This window comes from Schistocerca serialis, chromosome 4 (genome assembly GCF_023864345.2).
Source record: "Schistocerca serialis cubense isolate TAMUIC-IGC-003099 chromosome 4, iqSchSeri2.2, whole genome shotgun sequence".
Taxonomy (NCBI): Eukaryota; Metazoa; Arthropoda; class Insecta; order Orthoptera; family Acrididae; genus Schistocerca; species Schistocerca serialis.
The window spans coordinates 13,971,046-13,988,579 of NC_064641.1; positions in this window are offsets into that span (position 1 = coordinate 13,971,046).

Consider the following 17,534-nt stretch of genomic DNA (forward strand, 5'->3'; position numbering starts at 1 on the left):
TCAATATTTAGATCTGTTTGAACTTTAAATTCTTATATGCTGTGAGTTCAGATCAGTATGGACCATATAGTTTTCTATCTTAAAGTGACATATGGTAGTAGAATTTGGGTAAAATATTTTTTACTGTTTATTAATATTAATTTACTATTCCGAGACATAAATGAATTAAATTATTATTGGTTTATGTAGATCGTCATTATTTTTGTTGTTATTATTGTTGTGGTTTACATGGTAATTTTATACTGTCATATAAACGGTTAAATAAATGAAAAATACATAGTGTAAAAACAAGCATAATACAAATAACAACATACGAACATTTTATAACTGAATATAAAGGACTCTTAAACAGTCCACAGATCTTGGCGTCACCAAATGCAATTCACTGAGTCCACCAGGAAATTTTCGTAACGAAGACTCTTCAGTCAGGTGCTGTGCGTTTTGCACGGCGACCTCACACAAACAGGCACCAAACCTTTCATGCCCTTTGTGGAATCGATCCAGAGCTGTCCATAGTTCCCTGGGAAAACAAAATCAGTAATAAAACGATAATTTGCTGGAGGAACCTACTGCCAAACCTCTCTCCATTCTTGACACAGCAAATAGAAGAGGCGAATCTTCCGTTGGCTATACTGGTTTTTTGGATTTAAGTCTACTGGCAGTTACCTGGTGATCAAAAAGTCAGTATAAATTTGAAAACTGAATAAATCACGGAATAATGTAGATAGAGAGGTACAAATTGACACACATGCTTGGAATGACATGGGGTTTTATTAATACAAAAAAAATACAAAAGTTCAAAAAAGGTCCGACAGATGGCGCTTTTATCTGATCAGAATAGCAATAATTGGCATAACAAAGTAAGACAAAGCAAAGATGATGAACTTTACAGGAAATGCTCAATATGTCCACCATCATTCCTCAACAATAGCTGTAGTCGAGGAATAATGTTGTGAACAGCACTGTGAAGCATGTCCGGAGTTATGGTGAGGCATTGGCGTCGGATGTTGTCTTTCAGCATCCCTAGAGATGTCGGTCGATCACGATACACTTGCGACTTCAGGTAACCCCAAAGCCAATAATCGCACGGACTGAGGTCTGGGGACCTGGGAGGCCAAGCATGACGAAAGTGGCGGCTGAGCACACGATCATCACCAAACGACGCGCGCAAGAGATCTTTCACGCGTCTCGCAATATGGGCTGGATCGCCATCCTGCATAAACATTGTACTTTCCAGCAGGTGTTTATCAGCCAGGCTGGGGATGATGCGATTCTGTAGCATATCGACGAACCTCTCACCCGCCACGATAGCAGTTACAAAACCAGAATCACGCATTTGCTCGAAGAAAAAAGGCCCGATAACGGTAGATGTGGTAAATCCAACCCATACCGTGACTTTCTCGTCGTGCAATGGAGTTTCCACGACAGTTCTAGGATTTTCGGTAGCGCAAATTCTGCAGTTGTGGACGTTGACAGACCCTCGGAGCGGGAAATGAGCTTCGTCGTTCCACAACACGTTACTCAACCAATCGTCATCTTCCGCCATCTTTTGAAACGCCCACACCGCAAATGCCCTCCGCTTCACTAAATCGCCAGGTAACAATTCATGATGCCGATAGATTTTGTACGGATACTATCGGAGGGTACGCCTAAGTGCCAACCAAACAGTAGTGTATGGAATGCCGGTATGACGTGCGACTGCACGAGCGCTGACTTCCCCGTGCATAGACGAGCCCGCTACAGTCTCCATTTCTTCCTGAACTGTCTCAGCAGCATTACGCATTGTGCTCGGTCGGCGACTATGGGGTCTGTCGTCTAAACAACCCCGTGGCTTCGAACTTCGAAATCATTCTCGCCACAGCTGCATTTGTCAACGGACCTTTACCCATTCGAATCCCCTTCCTATGGCGATAGGATCGTAACGCTGAACTAGCACATTCCCCATTCTGATAATGCAGCTTCACTAAAAGCGCCTTTTCAGGTAACGTCAACATGCTGCGACTGCTGGCGCATCTGATTCTCTCTCTCATTACAGCTCCTTTTATACACGATTGTCATAGCACCGTTGCTATTCACAATATACATAAATGACCTTGTGGATGACATCGGAAGTTCACTGAGGCTTTTTGCAGATGACGCTGTGGTATATCGAGAGGTTGTAACAATGGAAAATTGTACTGAAATGCAGGAGGATCTGCAGCGAATTGACGCATGGTGCAGGGAATGGCAATTGAATCTCAATGTAGACAAGTGTAATGTGCTGCGAATACATAGAAAGATAGATCCCTTATCATTTAGGTACAAAATAGCAGGTCAGCAACTGGAAGCAGTTAATTCCATAAATTATCTGGGAGTAGGCATTAGGAGTGATTTAAAATGGAATGATCACATAAAGTTGATCGTTGGTAAAGCAGATGCCAGACTGAGATTCATTGGAAGAATCCTAAGGAAATGCAATCCGAAAACAAAGGAAGTAGGTTACAGTACGCTTGTTCGCCCACTGCTTGAATACTGCTCAGCAGTGTGGGATCCGTACCAGATAGGGTTGATAGAAGAGATAGAGAAGATCCAACGGAGAGCAGCGCGCTTCATCACAGGATCATTTAGTAATCGCGAAAGCGTTACGGAGATGATAGATAAACTCCAGTGGAAGACTCTGTAGGAGAGATGCTCAGTAGCTCGGTACGGGCTTTTATTAAGTTTCGAGAACATACCTTCTCCGAAGAGTCAAGCAGTATATTCCTCCCTCCTACGTATATCTCGCGAAGAGACCATGAGGATAAAATCAGAGAGATTAGAGCCCACACAGAAGCATACCAACAACCCTTCTTTCCACGAACAATACGAGTCTGGAATAGAAGGGAGAACCGATAGAGGTACTCAGGGTACCCTCCGCCACACACAGTCAGGTGGCTTGCGGAGTTTGGATGTAGATGTAGATTGTCATGCGCAGTCACTGACGTTTTGCTGTCCAGCGTCATCTGTCGGACATTTTGCGAACTTTTTTTTATGTTCTAATAAAACCCCATGTCATTCCAAGCACGTGTGTCAATTTTTACTTCTCTATCTACATAATTCCGTGGTTTATTATGTTTTCAAATTTATACCGACTTTTTTGATCACCGTGTATATCGTCTTTAGCCCTAAGAAACTGTTGATAACTATTGTAATTCTTCCACACTTTAGAAAAACAGAAAGAAGAAATCATAATTATAGATCTGTCAAACGCAATGCTTCAAAAGGTGTCACAGTGTCTTTTTTTTCTTTTTTTTGCAATAATCACTTTTTATCTTTGGAAGAGACACATGAGATAGTGTACGTGTGGGTTACGGATGTTTGAGCGTAGCTCGTATGTCAACATTATTCTGTGCAGTCTGCTGGTTTCACGTTACGACACGAGCTAGGGACACGAGGGTGGCGCAATGGCCGGCTGCGGCGGCCCCTGTGTTGCGCTGACATTGCCGCAGCGGCGGCGGCGGCGTTTTCGCTGCCCGGAGGAGGAGGACGCGCTCAAGGTCAGCCGGGGCTCCAAAGCGGTTGCGGAATCAGCTGGCTCCTGTAATAATCCCTTCCCGGAACATCCGCCAGCTGCAATTTTTTCCTCCTTCCACGGAAATATCCGTAATCGTCCAGTGATAAGCAAGCGTGAGGCTTTAATACCTGGCGATTAGAAAACGTCTAATGGCTTGTGGTTCAGTTCGTCACGGAATTGTACTTCAAAAATTGCACTACGAAAAGGTTCTTATGATGGTTTACATCGTCCTGTGTATAAGTACACTTGAAGGTTGTTGCGGATTTCACATTGCTGTAATGTCCGTAATGCAGATGGCATAAGCATGTCATACTCTGGTGTGATGATCTGCTTGTACACTCAGTCTTCCATAAATTGTAGTCTAGGTTCCGGAAACCCTAAGGTTGCTATTAAAGCCATTCTAAGGAAGCGATGGATTCCAGCTTTGAAATATGTATATTTTTTAAAAAAATATTATTTACTACAACATTTGTAAGTGATATCTTAATTAAACCTACCAGATTTGGTAGGACAAGAGACCATCCTTAGGCATGAAGAACGACACTAACTATAGGTCATGCATCAAATATTATCATTCGTCCAGAATGAGATTTTCACTCTGCAGCGGAATGTGCGCTGATATGAAACTTCCTGGCAGATTAAAACTGTGTGCCCGACCGAGACTCGAACTCGGGACCTTTGCCTTTCGCGGGCAAGTGCTCTACCAACTGAGCTACCGAAGCACGACTCACGCCCGGTACTCACAGCTTTACTTCTGCCAGTACCTCGTCTCCTACCTTCCAAACTTTACAGAAGCTCTCCTGCGAACCTTGCAGAACTCTCATTCTGGAAACATCCCCCAGGCTGTGGCTAAGCCATGTCTCCGCTATATCCTTTCTTTCGGGAGTGCTAGTTCTGCAAGGTTCGCAGGAGAGCTTCTGTAAAGTTTGGAAGGTAGGAGACGAGATAATGGCAGAAGTAAAGCTGTGAGTAGCGGGCGTGAGTCGTGCTTCGGTAGCTTAGATGGTAGAGCACTTGCCCGCGAAAGGCAAAGGTCCCGAGTTCGAGTCTCGGTCGGGCACACAGTTTTAATCTGCCAGGAAGTTTCATTATCATTCGTGTCTAGATCGATTTTACGCATTAACTCAAAAAAATGTGTGTGAAATCTTATGGGACTTAACTGCTAAGGTCATCAGTCCCTAAACTTACACACTACTTAACCTAAATTATCCTAAGGACAACCACACACACCCATGCCCGAGGGAGGACTCGAACCTCCGCCGGGACCAGCCGCACAGTCCATGACTGCAGCGCCTAAGACCGTTCGGCTAATACCGCGCGGCTACTCATTAACTGCATCAAAATTGTAGAACGCAGGAAAGTAAAGACACCGCTCACGAATTAGGCCTTCATCCCGTCTCCCGCTGAGTAAGATTACCTGCAACCTTACTTGGCGGCTTGTAAAGAAAGCATTTGGTAAAATAGTTTGATCCTCGCCCATCTTATAGCTCCAGTCGTCAGCTTAACGATGAACTGCTTATCATTTCGCCGGCCGGAGTGGCCGTGCGGTTCTGGGCGCTACAGTCTGGAGCCGAGCGACCGCTACGGTCGCAGGTTCGAATCCTGCCTCAGGCATGGATGTATGTGATGTCCTTATGTGAGTTAGGTTGTTTAGTTCTAAGTTCTAGGCGATTGATGACCTTCTTTTTTTTATCATTTCGTTGATGGTCTTACTTACTGTGATATTTTAGGTTTAAGTAAACTACTGGAAGAATTTCGGAAAGTTTGCAGTGAAAATTGGAGGTCGCTGTGAATTTACGTTTGGTGCATGTTAGGTCACATGTTCCTGCACATGATGTGTAGCTAACATATTGACTTTCTCTTTAAACTTTGAAGGATATTGCTGTCTATTATCAGTCTTGAAAATGATCGCATATAAAGCGCTTCGCCACAAACTTGCGCGCCGGCGAAAATGCCAGAATGAAATATTCACAAAATTCCTGATATCTCGTAAATGGTTTCAGATATCAAAACAAGATTTTGGAAAACGACAGTATGCAAAAAGGAGAGTATTTCGCCATATGATTAATATGCGAAACTTCCATATCTACTGCAATATTCAAGCCACTACAGATTTTTTTAGGGAAATGATGTAATATTTAAAAGCCGACGGTAGCTGGTGAAACGAGAACTACTGTGGATTTGGAACAAAATACGTGAAGAAATTTCACTTTATTTTTATACTGTGATTGGGCATTTTCATAAACTATCGACTTGACGTTCCATCAGTTGCTGTTCTATAATTCAGTCGCAATTTCAACTGTGTTAGAATGCCAGTGCCATGAAAGTTTACAAACTCTACTGTGTTTTAGTGTAAGAAGCAGATCTGAACGTGGTAACAGAGGATTTTAACGTATTACTCACAACTCGCCACTCGTAACGTCTCTCTGAAGAAAAGTAAAGAGAATAAGAAGACTGGGGAAAATAAATCGATACTTCTGTAGAAACTTCAATGCAATCCTATATCCCAGTGTGTGTTTAATAATGAATGATGTGGGTTGACACTGGCCAAAGAATTTCATTTTTGTATCTCAGTGATCTGAGAAGCATGAAAAGATTTAGCCGGCCGGAGTGGCCGTGCGGTTAAAGGCGCTGCAGTCTGGAACCGCAATACCGCTACGGTCGCAGGTTCGAATCCTGCCTCGGGCATGGATGTTTGTGATGTCCTTAGGTTAGTTAGGTTTAAGTAGTTCTAAGTTCTAGAGGACTAATGACCTCAGCAGTTGAGTCCCATAGTGCTCCGAGCCATTTTTTTGAAAAGATTTAAATTTCCCAAAATCAGTCAACTACCTAGCAAGATGTAAACAGATTACCAATGTCTTTGACAAACTAATGGATGTTTGTGGTGAAAAAGTACAATCCCTCATTTTGTATGGGGATAAGAAAGAAAAGGTGACATGCTATGTGGTTTAACTGTTTTCATATTTGTTAGATTATTGAGAAATAGAAATAAAATCCATTACTCAGTTCCAGTCCATATCATTCGTTATTAAAAATACACTGGGGTATAGGATTTCGCCGAAATTTCAGCAGAAATAGCGATTTATTTTTCGCTGACTATCATCACCTTTATTTTGCTTCAGAGAAACGACATCACTGGCGAGTTGTGACTAATATATAAGTCCCCCTGTTGCCACATTAATCGGTTTCTGTCGCCAAAATACTGCTGAATTCATAAATTTTCATCTCACTGACATTTTTATGCAGATGAAATTGTGACAGGATCATGAAACGACGAATGATGTAAAGACATGTCAGTAGTTAAGATAATGTACATTCTCGGTATAAAAATAAACTGTAATTTCTTCACATACATTGTTCCAAACCCACTATAAGTCTCGTTTCACCAGCAATCGATGGCACTTAAATATTACATCATTTCCCTGAAAAAATCTATAGTCGCTCGAATATCGCGGTAGATATGGAAGTTCAAATGGTTCACATGGCTCTGAGCACCATGGGACTCAACTTCTGAGGTCATTAGTCTCCTAGAACTTAGAACTACTTAAACCTAACGAACCTAAGGACATTACAAACATCCATGCCCGAGGCAGGATTCGAACCTGCGACCGTAGCGGTCTTGCGGTTCCAGACTGCAGCGCCTTTAACCGCACGGCCACTTCGGCCGGCTAGATATGGAAGTTTTGCATATAAATCACATGGGGAAAGACTCTCCCCTTTGCGTACTCTGATATGCCAAAATCTTGTTTCGATATCTGAAACCGTTTACGAGATATGAGGAATTTTGTGGACATTACATTCTGGCTTTTTCGCTGGCGTCCTCAGAAAGAAACAAGCGTTGTCCGCTAGATCGCTAATATTAATATTAGCTGCCCAGTAACAGTGCCATCTGGAACTATCTTTACATCTGTCGATGTTGTCACGTTAAGAACATCCTGTTGCTGTCTATCTGCAAGGAAATACTGACTCTTAGTCACACATCTAGTCCGATATGGGACTATTTTTTGCAATGATTACGTTGACCAGTTGGCTAAGGAGGTCAGTTCTTCTGGCCATATAACTAACATCTGTGTACCATCCTATTTCAACATTTGGATTTTTTTCAAACTACGCCTTCTCCAAAACACATGGGTCTATAGTTTGTATTCATCCAGGCGTGCTTTTGTAGAATATTATAGAAACTTCACGATTGTTTTTCTACACTCATGTACAAAGAAAGAGATTTTGCAAAAACAGACATAATGTCTTATGGGGTAACAGCAATCAGTGATTTTAAAATGTTACTTAAAATCGGTCTTGATTGCAAATTTTTTTTATTTTTTATTATTCATATGACCGGTTTCGGTGCATTCAAAACCATCTTCAGATCTGATATTTCAGTTACAAGAGAAACCCGTCCAAATACAGCAACTTTCACATGCTACGTAGCATGTACAAGAGTAACCCGTCCAAATACAGCTACGTAGCATGTTAAAGTTGCTGTATTTGGACGGGTTTCTCTTGTAACTGAAATATCAGATCTGAAGATGGTTTTGAATGCACCGAAACCGGTCATATGAATAATAAAAAATAAAAAAAATTGCAATCAAGACGGATTTTAAGTAACATTAAAGAAAGAGATGAATACAATTTAAGAAAAATTAGATGATTTATTCGAGAGAAAGAGCATCGCAAATTGAGAAACTTAATAACGCTTTCGTCCACTTCTGGCGCTTATGTAAGAAATTATTCGGCTTGGCACTGATCGATACAGTTGTTCTATGTCATCCTGGGGGATATCGAGCCTGTCTAACTGGCGCTTTAGATGGTCAAAATCCCGAGCTGGTTGGAAATCCCCGTGCATAATGCTCCAAACGTTCTCAGTTGACCTTGATGGTCAAGACAGGGTTTTGGCAAACGCGAAGACAAGCAGTAGAAACTGTCGCCGTGTCCGGGCTGGCATTATTTTGCTGAAATGTAAGCCAAAGCTGCCCGCCCTCACACGGCGAGAGTTTCTATTGCCTGTCTCCGTGCTTGCCAAACCCTACCTTGACCACCAAGGTGGCAGGATCTGTCCCCAATTGAGAACGCTTGCAGCATTATGGGCAGGGATTTCCAACCAGCTCGGGGTTCAAATGGCTCTGAGCACTGTGGGACTCAACTTCTGAGGTCATCAGTCCCCTAGAACTTAGAACTACTTAAACCTAACTAACCTAAGGACACCACACAAATCCATGCCCTAGGCAGGATTCCAACCTGCGACAGTAGCGTTCCAGACTGTAGCGCCTAGAACCGCACGGCCACTCCGGCCGGCCCAGCGCGGGGTTTTGACAATCGAAAGCGCCAGGTAGACAGGCACGGTATCCCCCAGGATGGCATCGAACAACTGTATCAATCAATGCCAAGCAGAATAAGCGCTTGCATAAGGCCCAGAGGCGGACCAATGCGGTATTAAGTTTCTCAATTTGTGATGCTCTTTCTCTTGAGTAAATCATCATCTAATTTTTCTGAAATTGTAATCTTTGTTGCATTTCATCACACCCTTTACACTTCATTTTCACAGTCTCTCACCCGTTTTAATACGTATTTGAAGGGAATTTTTGTTGTGTATTTGCTAGGAGAGAAACATATTTGATATGTGTGTGTTTTGTGTGTGTGTGTGTGTGTGTGTGTGTGTGTGTGTGTGTGTTAGAGAGAAAGAGAGGTAAGAGGGGGAGGGGGACATTGAGGAGATGATGGATTTGGGTACAGTAACAAGGGAACCTCCCCATCGCACTCCCCTCAGATTTAGTTATAAGTTGGCACAGTGGATAGGCCTTGAAAAACTGAACACAGATCAATCGAGAAAACAGGAAGAAGTTGTGTGGAAGTGTGACAAAATAAGCAAAATATACAAACTGAGTAGTTCATGGGAAGATAGGCCACATCAAGGAAACTGGAAACACAGGAGCGCCGTGGTCACGTGGTAACGTGAGCAGCTGCGGAACGAAAGGTCCTTGGTTCAAATCTTCCATCGAGTGAAGATTTTTATTTTTTATTTTCAGTTTATGTGACAAACTCTTATGTTTTCATCACTTTTTTGGGAGTGATTATCACATCCACAAGAAAACCTAAATCGGGCAAGGTAGAAGAATCGCCAAGTGTACAAGTTAGGTGGGTCGATAACATATTCCTGTCATGTGACGCACATGCCGTCAGCAGTGTCGTATAGAATATATCAGATGTGTTTTCCTGTGGAGGAATCGGTTGACCTATGACCTTGCGATCAAATGTTTTCGGTTTCCATTGGAGAGGCACGTCCTTTCGTCTACTAATCGAACGGTTTTGCGGTGCGGCCGCAAAACACAGACACTAAACTTATTACAGTGAACAGAGACGTCAATGAACGAACTGACAGATCATAACTTTGCGAAAATAAATCAAGTAAAATTTTCAACCGACTGAAGACTTGAACCAAGGACCTCTCGTTCCGCAGTTGTTCATGATAACCACGGGACCACTGCGCTCCTGAACTGACACTATGTTTCATGTTGCTTATCTTGCACATGGACTACTCAGTTTGTATATTTTACTTATTTTTTCCATAGTTCCACACAACTTCTTCGTGTTTTCTCGATTGATCTGTGTTCAGTTTTTCAAGGCCTGTCCACTGTGCCGACTTATAACTAAATCTGAGGGGGGTGCGATGGGGAGGTTCCCTTGTAAGATATTTGCTACACTACCTGTTCTTTGAGGAAGTGTCTTTGCATGATTCATCAAGTGTTGCAAACAGTGTACAACTACCTTTGTAAGCGACGGTACCACGCTGTTGTAATGTATGGGTACGGAAACTGGCGGAGGAAGAGTGGGAAGGAGCCCGCGAGCGCAAGTGTGTAGGAGGGTGTGCAGACGGAATATGCCGTGGGAACGGCGAAGTGCAGACAGGTAAGTCAGTGTGGGCATACTGCACAGTGGTGACCTGCGCGGCAGGAAGGCCGGCAGGCAACCTTTCCCACGCCGCTGCCTGCCTGCGAGTATCCGCGTGCGTCGGCCAGGGGTGACGGCTCTGCTCCCGAGACCCGCCGGGCAGCGGCTGGTCTGCCTGCCTGTCCAAGGACGCCCAGCCCCTGGTTGGCGCCGGCCAGCACGCAGTCTGCAGGCGCCCCTCCCGTCTCTGGAGCAGGCGCGGCCGAACGTTTGTCGTTCGAGTGGGCTGGTCCGCACAACTTCCTTGTCGTCGTCTGAACTTCCGAGGCATCGCACCAACTTCCCGTCACAGCTTCCCCCGGATATCTCCTCTCAAGCCACCGACTCCATACTGCTTTTTTTTTCACAGTTTTGGGAAAATATATTTTTGCGGTAACTTTTCTTTAAATGGAAAACTTCGAGAAATTTTTGGAGAAGAAAGTTTCGGCACCGGGAAAACTAGGAAGGAACACTACTGGGCATTAAAATTGCTACACCACGAAGATGACGTGCTACAGACGCGAAATTTAACCGACAGGAAAAAGATGCTGTGATATGCAAATGAAAAGCTTTTCAGAGCATTCACACAAGGTTGGCGCCGGTGGCGACACCTACAACGTGCTGACACGAGGAAAGTTTCCAACCGATTTCTCATACACAAACAGCAGTTGATCGCGGTTGCCTGGTGAAACATTGTTGTGATGCCTCGTGTAAGGAGGAGAAATGCGTACCATCACGTTTCCGACTTTGACAAAGGTCGGATTGTAGCCTATCGCGATTGCGGTTTATCGTATCGCGACATTGCTGCTCGCGTTGGTCGAGATCCAATGACTGTTAGCAGAATACGGAATCGGTGTATTGCTGCATCCCAACGGGCGCATATCGCTAGCAGTCGAGTTGACAGGCATCTTATCCACATGGCTGTAACGTATCGTGCAGCCACGTCTCGATCCCTGAGTCGACAGATGGGGACGTTTGCAAGACAACAACCATCTGCACGAACAGTTCGACGACGTTTGTAGCAGAACGGACTATCAGCTCGGAGACCGTGTCTGCGGTTACCCTTGACGCTGCATCACAGACAGGAGCGCCTGCGATGGTGTACTCAACGACGAACCTGCGCGCACGAATGGCAAAACGTCATTTTTTCTGATGAATCCAGGTTCTGTTTACAGCAGCATGGTGGTCGCATCCGTGTTTGGCGACATCGCGGTGAACGCACGTTAGAAGCGTGTATTCGTCATCGCCATACTGGCGTATCACCCGGCGTGATGGTATGGGGTGCCATTGGTTACACGTCTCCGTCACCTCTTGTTCGCATTGACCGCACTTTGAATAGTGGAATTTACATTTGACATGTGTCACGACCCGTGGCTCTACCCTTCATTCGATCCCTGCGAAACCCTACATTTCAGCAGGATAATGGACGATCGCATGGGTCAGGTCCTGTACGGGCCTTTCTGGATAGAGAAAATGTTGACTGCTGCCCTGGCCAGCACATTCTCCAGATCTCTCACCAATTGGAAACGTCTGGTCAATGGTGGCCGAGCAACTGGCTCGTCACAATACGCCAGTTCCTACTCTTGATGAACTGTGGTATCGTGTTGAAGCTGCACGGGCAACTGTACCTGTACACGCCATCCAAGCTCTTTTTGACTCAATGCCCAGGCGTATCAAGGCCGTTATTACGGGCCAGAGGTGGTTGTTCTGGGTACTGATTTCTCAGGATCTATGCACCCAATAAGCGTGAAAATGTAATCACATGTAAGTTCTAGTGTAATATATTTGTCCAATTCATGCCCGTTTATCATCTGCATTTCTTCTTGGTGTAGCAATTTTAATCGCCAGTAGTGTATTTAATCTTCCTAGCCTTACTACTAACGCCACCTCTGGCATTTTAGTTTGAAACAACACATACTTATTTTTCTAGTATTCACTGCTTGTCACATTCTCTTCAAATCAATCGATACATCTTTCCTTTTGTGGGAGACTTCAGGCTCCCGCTCGTTATCTCTGCGTGACATCTCTGTGACGTATACATGCCTAGCTTCGACCGTTTGCGATTTCTGTCAAGTTTCATCGTCGTATCGAGTTCTCAGGAAACGCCATATTTGACTTCTTTGTTTTTGTTGAAGCTTGTATTTGTGGGGTTTTATGTTACTATAACATATATCCAATGAGTATATACTGTTGCAGATACTGAGGACCTGTCGGAAACGCGTCGGTATTGGTATGATTTGTTACAGTTGAGCGTAAACTAATTACAGATCAGCAGTTAAGAGCCTACAGGAGGTGTATGTTAAAAAAGAAAACAAAGGCTCGGATTTTGTGTGTTCACAGCAGCGTAGTGGATAGAGGTATTGAATTGCGAACTGAGATATAATGTGGTAAAGCAACAGAACAATGAAAAAAGCACGAATAAAACAAATTTGGCACTTCTAGAGCAGGTTTCTTATTTTCCTAGTTGGGCTACTGTTTTTATTTACAAATAACAAATTTTTAGTTTATCTACTATAATTTTGTGATATGTACGATTAATTTTGTGGCCTGAACACTTAATTCCACCTCTTCAAGCTTCAAGCACTGATAACACAAATAGTTTAGAGGAGTAGGTAGGTTTAGATTATTTGCGGAAAAGTTGCCCAGATTTGCGTTTTCTGTTGTCTGATACGGGGGAATTTCGACAACCCAGTCTGGAAACGCTGTCTCAAGCCCGCATTACTGGTTGCTCCTGGCGTACACCGCTGCAGCAGCGCCCCAAGCGACCATGTTTGGAACCGCAGACTGGGGCACGTCGGCCGATTACACGGATGCACGTGGGATACCCATGGTGCGAATACTCGAACAGGAAGGTTAACTCTCTGATCAATCGGAGGAGAAATTTCGGAGGTCGATGTTTCCCATTTGTTAAGTAAGTGTTGTTCTCATATATACCTCTCACGGAATTATATTATTACTGTACCGAATTAAGGGCTCAGTTGTTTGTTTTGTATCATGACACTTCGCTTGGAGGGTTTGGCTTCTCTTCTCGAAGAGAAGTCAAAGGAAACAATGTCCCAGTAGTCATGGAACGCATGCAGTGTGTCACGAAAATAAAGAACCGTTAAAATAAGGAGTACGAAGAAACAAAAGCTACTTCTGTGGCCCAAGTGAGTGCAGAGAAATACGATAGCGTCCGCTGTTGGCAGATGTTACCGCCCCACCACAGTGACAACGTCAAAACTTCGTTTTTCGAGAAACCTTGACGTCGCCATTCCACCCCATTCCAGTGTGAATGCCGCCATTTGAATTGCATTGTGGAGCATTTTGTCGTTGTGTTGCGTTTCGTCAAGTTGGATCGAACTTTACTCGGCAACGTTCATTGGCGGACCTTCTTTTTAAATCTCAATCTGAAGACTGGTTGGCGCCAATTATTCTTCCACAAATGGTTCAAATGGCTCTATAGACTATGGGACTTCACTTCTGAGGTCATCAGTGCCCTAGACTTAGAACTGCTTAAACCTAACTGGCCTAAGGACATCACACACATCCATGCCCGAGGGAGTATTCGAACCTGCGACCGTAGCAGCCGCGCGGTTCCGGACTGAAGCGCCTAGAACCACTCGGCCACAGCGGCCGCAATTATTCTTTCCACTCCTCGCTGTTTCCCGTTAATTTATTCATTTCTCCACGTGAGCCTGTTCTGACGTCATATCTGACCTGTCTGGAATATTGTAGTCTATATCTTCCTCTTCTTCTCTTGCTTCGAATCATTCCTTGCATTACTGGAAAACTATTGTGTGCTAGAGGTGGCTTATTAATTGGTAATGTATTTTCCGTGGTGTTGTCAGCAGAGATCTTTTTTCGCCCGTTCTACTAATAAATTCTTCATTTATGGGTTTCTCTATGCACGAGATCTTTTCCAACATCCTCTAACACCACATTTAAAATGTCTCCAGATATCTCCTGTCACATGCACCATTAGTCCGCGTTTCTGAACCAAACAAAACCACTCTCCAAATCTCTTAAGATCTTCACTGTTACACTCATAAAAACGGCCTAAATAGGGAGCGAAAGCCTCGCTTTGCCCCGCGGGATGGGGTTAAAATTGTCACTACTACTGTGCCAATAATAAATGCCTGGACCAAACAGACTATTCTCAGAAAGATTCTGGTATCCGACCACTCGACTGGGAAACATACACCGCTAGTAGTTCATACGAGGTTTGTCCGGAAAATACGTATAAAAGTTGAATGATAACTTTATTTTACAATTATTCAGGTATTACAATATGGTCTCCTTCAAAGTACTCGCCCTGAGACGCGATACACTTCTGCCAACGCCGTTTCCACTGTTGATAACATTGCTGAAAGTCTTCAGTTGTTATGTTGTTCAGTTTATGTGTCGTTTCCGCCTTGATGGCTTCCACCTCTCCCGAGTGCCGCCCCAGAAGCACCATTTTGCATTTCGGGAACATGAAGAAGTCACACGGGGCTAATTCGGGTGAATAAGGCGGGTGGTCTCTCACGGTGATTGAGCTTCGGGCCAAAAACTCGCGCACAACGAGCGACGTGTGAGCGGGCGCATTGTCGTGATGAAGGATCCACCTGCCCCCTTTTGCCAACTCTGGTCGAACTCGGGCCACACGAGCTCTGAGACGTGTCAGAACTTCAACGTAAAAATTTCCGTTTACTCTCTGGCCGGGAGGGACATAATTCCTTGTGAACAATGCCCCTAGAATCAAAGAAAACAATCAACATTGTCTTCACACTGGACCTTGATTTTCGCGACCTTTTTGTTCTCGGTTCTCCTGCTAGTTTCCATTCCTTGCTTTGAGGTTTGAGCTCCACATCGAATTCGTAAAACCAGGACTCGTCTCCAGTGATGACTCAGTTGAGAAAGTCCCCTCGTTCCTCCGCTTCCAACCAATCCTCACAGCACTCAACCCTCTTTGCTTTCTGTTCTGGCGTTAAGAGCTTCGGTACGATTTTCGCACACAATTTCTTCATTTCAAGTTTTTGTGTCAGGATTTCGTGAACGATTGTTTTGTGGATTGACAGCTCGTCAGCAATCATTCCGACCGTCAATCTACGGTCTTTAAGAACACAAGCCCGAATTCGTTCAACATTTGCATCGGAACTCGATGTCGACGGGCGTCCTGGGCGAGGGTCACCGTTCACTTCTTCTCGGGAACCTTTTTAACCACTTGTTCACGGTTGGTTCGTTCAGAGAATTGTCTCCGTAAACCTGTTTCAAACACTCAAAAATCTCACGGTCATTCTTGTCTAGCTTTGCAAGAAACGTGATGTTGACGCGCTGTTCCTCAATCAGAGAGAGCTCCGTACCGACGGCAGGTGGAAAAGGGTAACTGTCAACAAGCTGCCGCACACTCCCACCTTCACGCAGAGTGCTCTGACTCGAACTGAGCGTTGATGGGATTGATTACAGCAGTAGTCCCACCTGGCGGTGACTGCAACTTGTAACATAAAGACATTATTCAACTTTTATACGTATTTTCCGCACAAACCTCGTACAGCGCCTCCAACTGTCTCCTACACGATTGGGCTCGCCGAAAGTAAACTTGGTCAAAAGATGCACAAAAACACCATTCTTCACAAGTTTCCGCGGTAAAAAACGTATTTTATTGGCTCCAGTTAACCTCGCCTAGTCTGCTTCGGTTATTAAAGATCACTTCCAGCCAGTTAATGGCTCCATCCTCCAATATATATATCGTCTTCCTGGGCGTACGTACGCAAGCTCTGACGTGCCACAGCCACCTAGAATACTGGCACATCAAGCCGTTTATTCGCCTGCGCACGGGAAGGAACGTGGAACTATACGAAAGTGTCGGGACAACATTATTCATTACTGAGGATCACTCACTCACAATGTAAAACACGCAGCACTTGGAATATCACCCCCCCCCCCCCCCCCCTCAAAGAGCCCACTGCAAACCCCCCACTTCCGCGTGGGCTGTCGGCTGATTCGTTCACTTGGGGAGCTGCATGCCTCTCCACAAAATTCTCATAACTTCCGTGCTTTTCCGCCAGTCAGCTTCAGGAGCAGATGACAAACATTTTCATCAGCCGTTTCCGGCTCACGGTAATGACACTGCCGTAAGAGCGCTCGGCCCTGCGGGTTATACGCGTTATAGTGGCAAATTGGAAAGGCTACGAAGAAAGTCGCTTGCACAGCAGTTCCGGTGTGTTTTCACAGTCTCCTATTTTCTGTCCCACTGCGGAAATGCCTTCCTTTTACTGTATGCGGTACGTTTGTTTCCAACGTGCGTAGCTGAGGTACGCATACCTCCGCGGAATTCATCACGACTTCACTTCCAGTGAGTAAAGGGCGTCTGTCCGGCGTCACGTGACCGGCGTGCGGACGATGCGCTCGGAGGGCAGGTATACGGTGGAATGCGGAAAGCCGCCATCCATGCCCTCCAGCCCGGCTGCGCCAGGCGCCGGCCTGTTTGTGACTGCAACACGCGCTCTCTTCATAACACCGCCCGAGCAGCCTCCGCTACGAAACACAGCTGTTGAGAAATCGAGCAACAGCCAACCTAGCTCTCACAGTTCTGAAGAAGCCTTCACTGTTACCCAGCCGACGCCCTTCACGTACAAACTCGAACTTTAAAGATCTTGAACCAAGAACGTTACAGTACACAACCGTTGTAACCAAAATCGTTTTCACCATTTGAATAGAGCACAACGTTACACCTGAAACTGGCGCCGAAACCATAGTAGGTGAGAATCTATTTCTTCAGTACATACACTAGCGACTTATCTACATCTACATCTACATCTACGTGATTACTCTGCTATTCACAATAAAGGGTAAATTAAGTAAATAAAAATTACCTTCATTAAACAGATTTCATAAGATAGAATTAAACTACCTCCTTTAGTATCAAAAACTAACGTGCATCTTTATATACTATTTATTGCCTATACAAACCGGAACACACTTCATGGACATTTAATTAAAACCATCTGAACACCATTACCAGCAATTACCCTAATTTTTATTGCTCTCCCATCACTACGACTACTTTATTTACTTGATGATTCAGTAGATGCAATAATCACAATCAAAACAATTG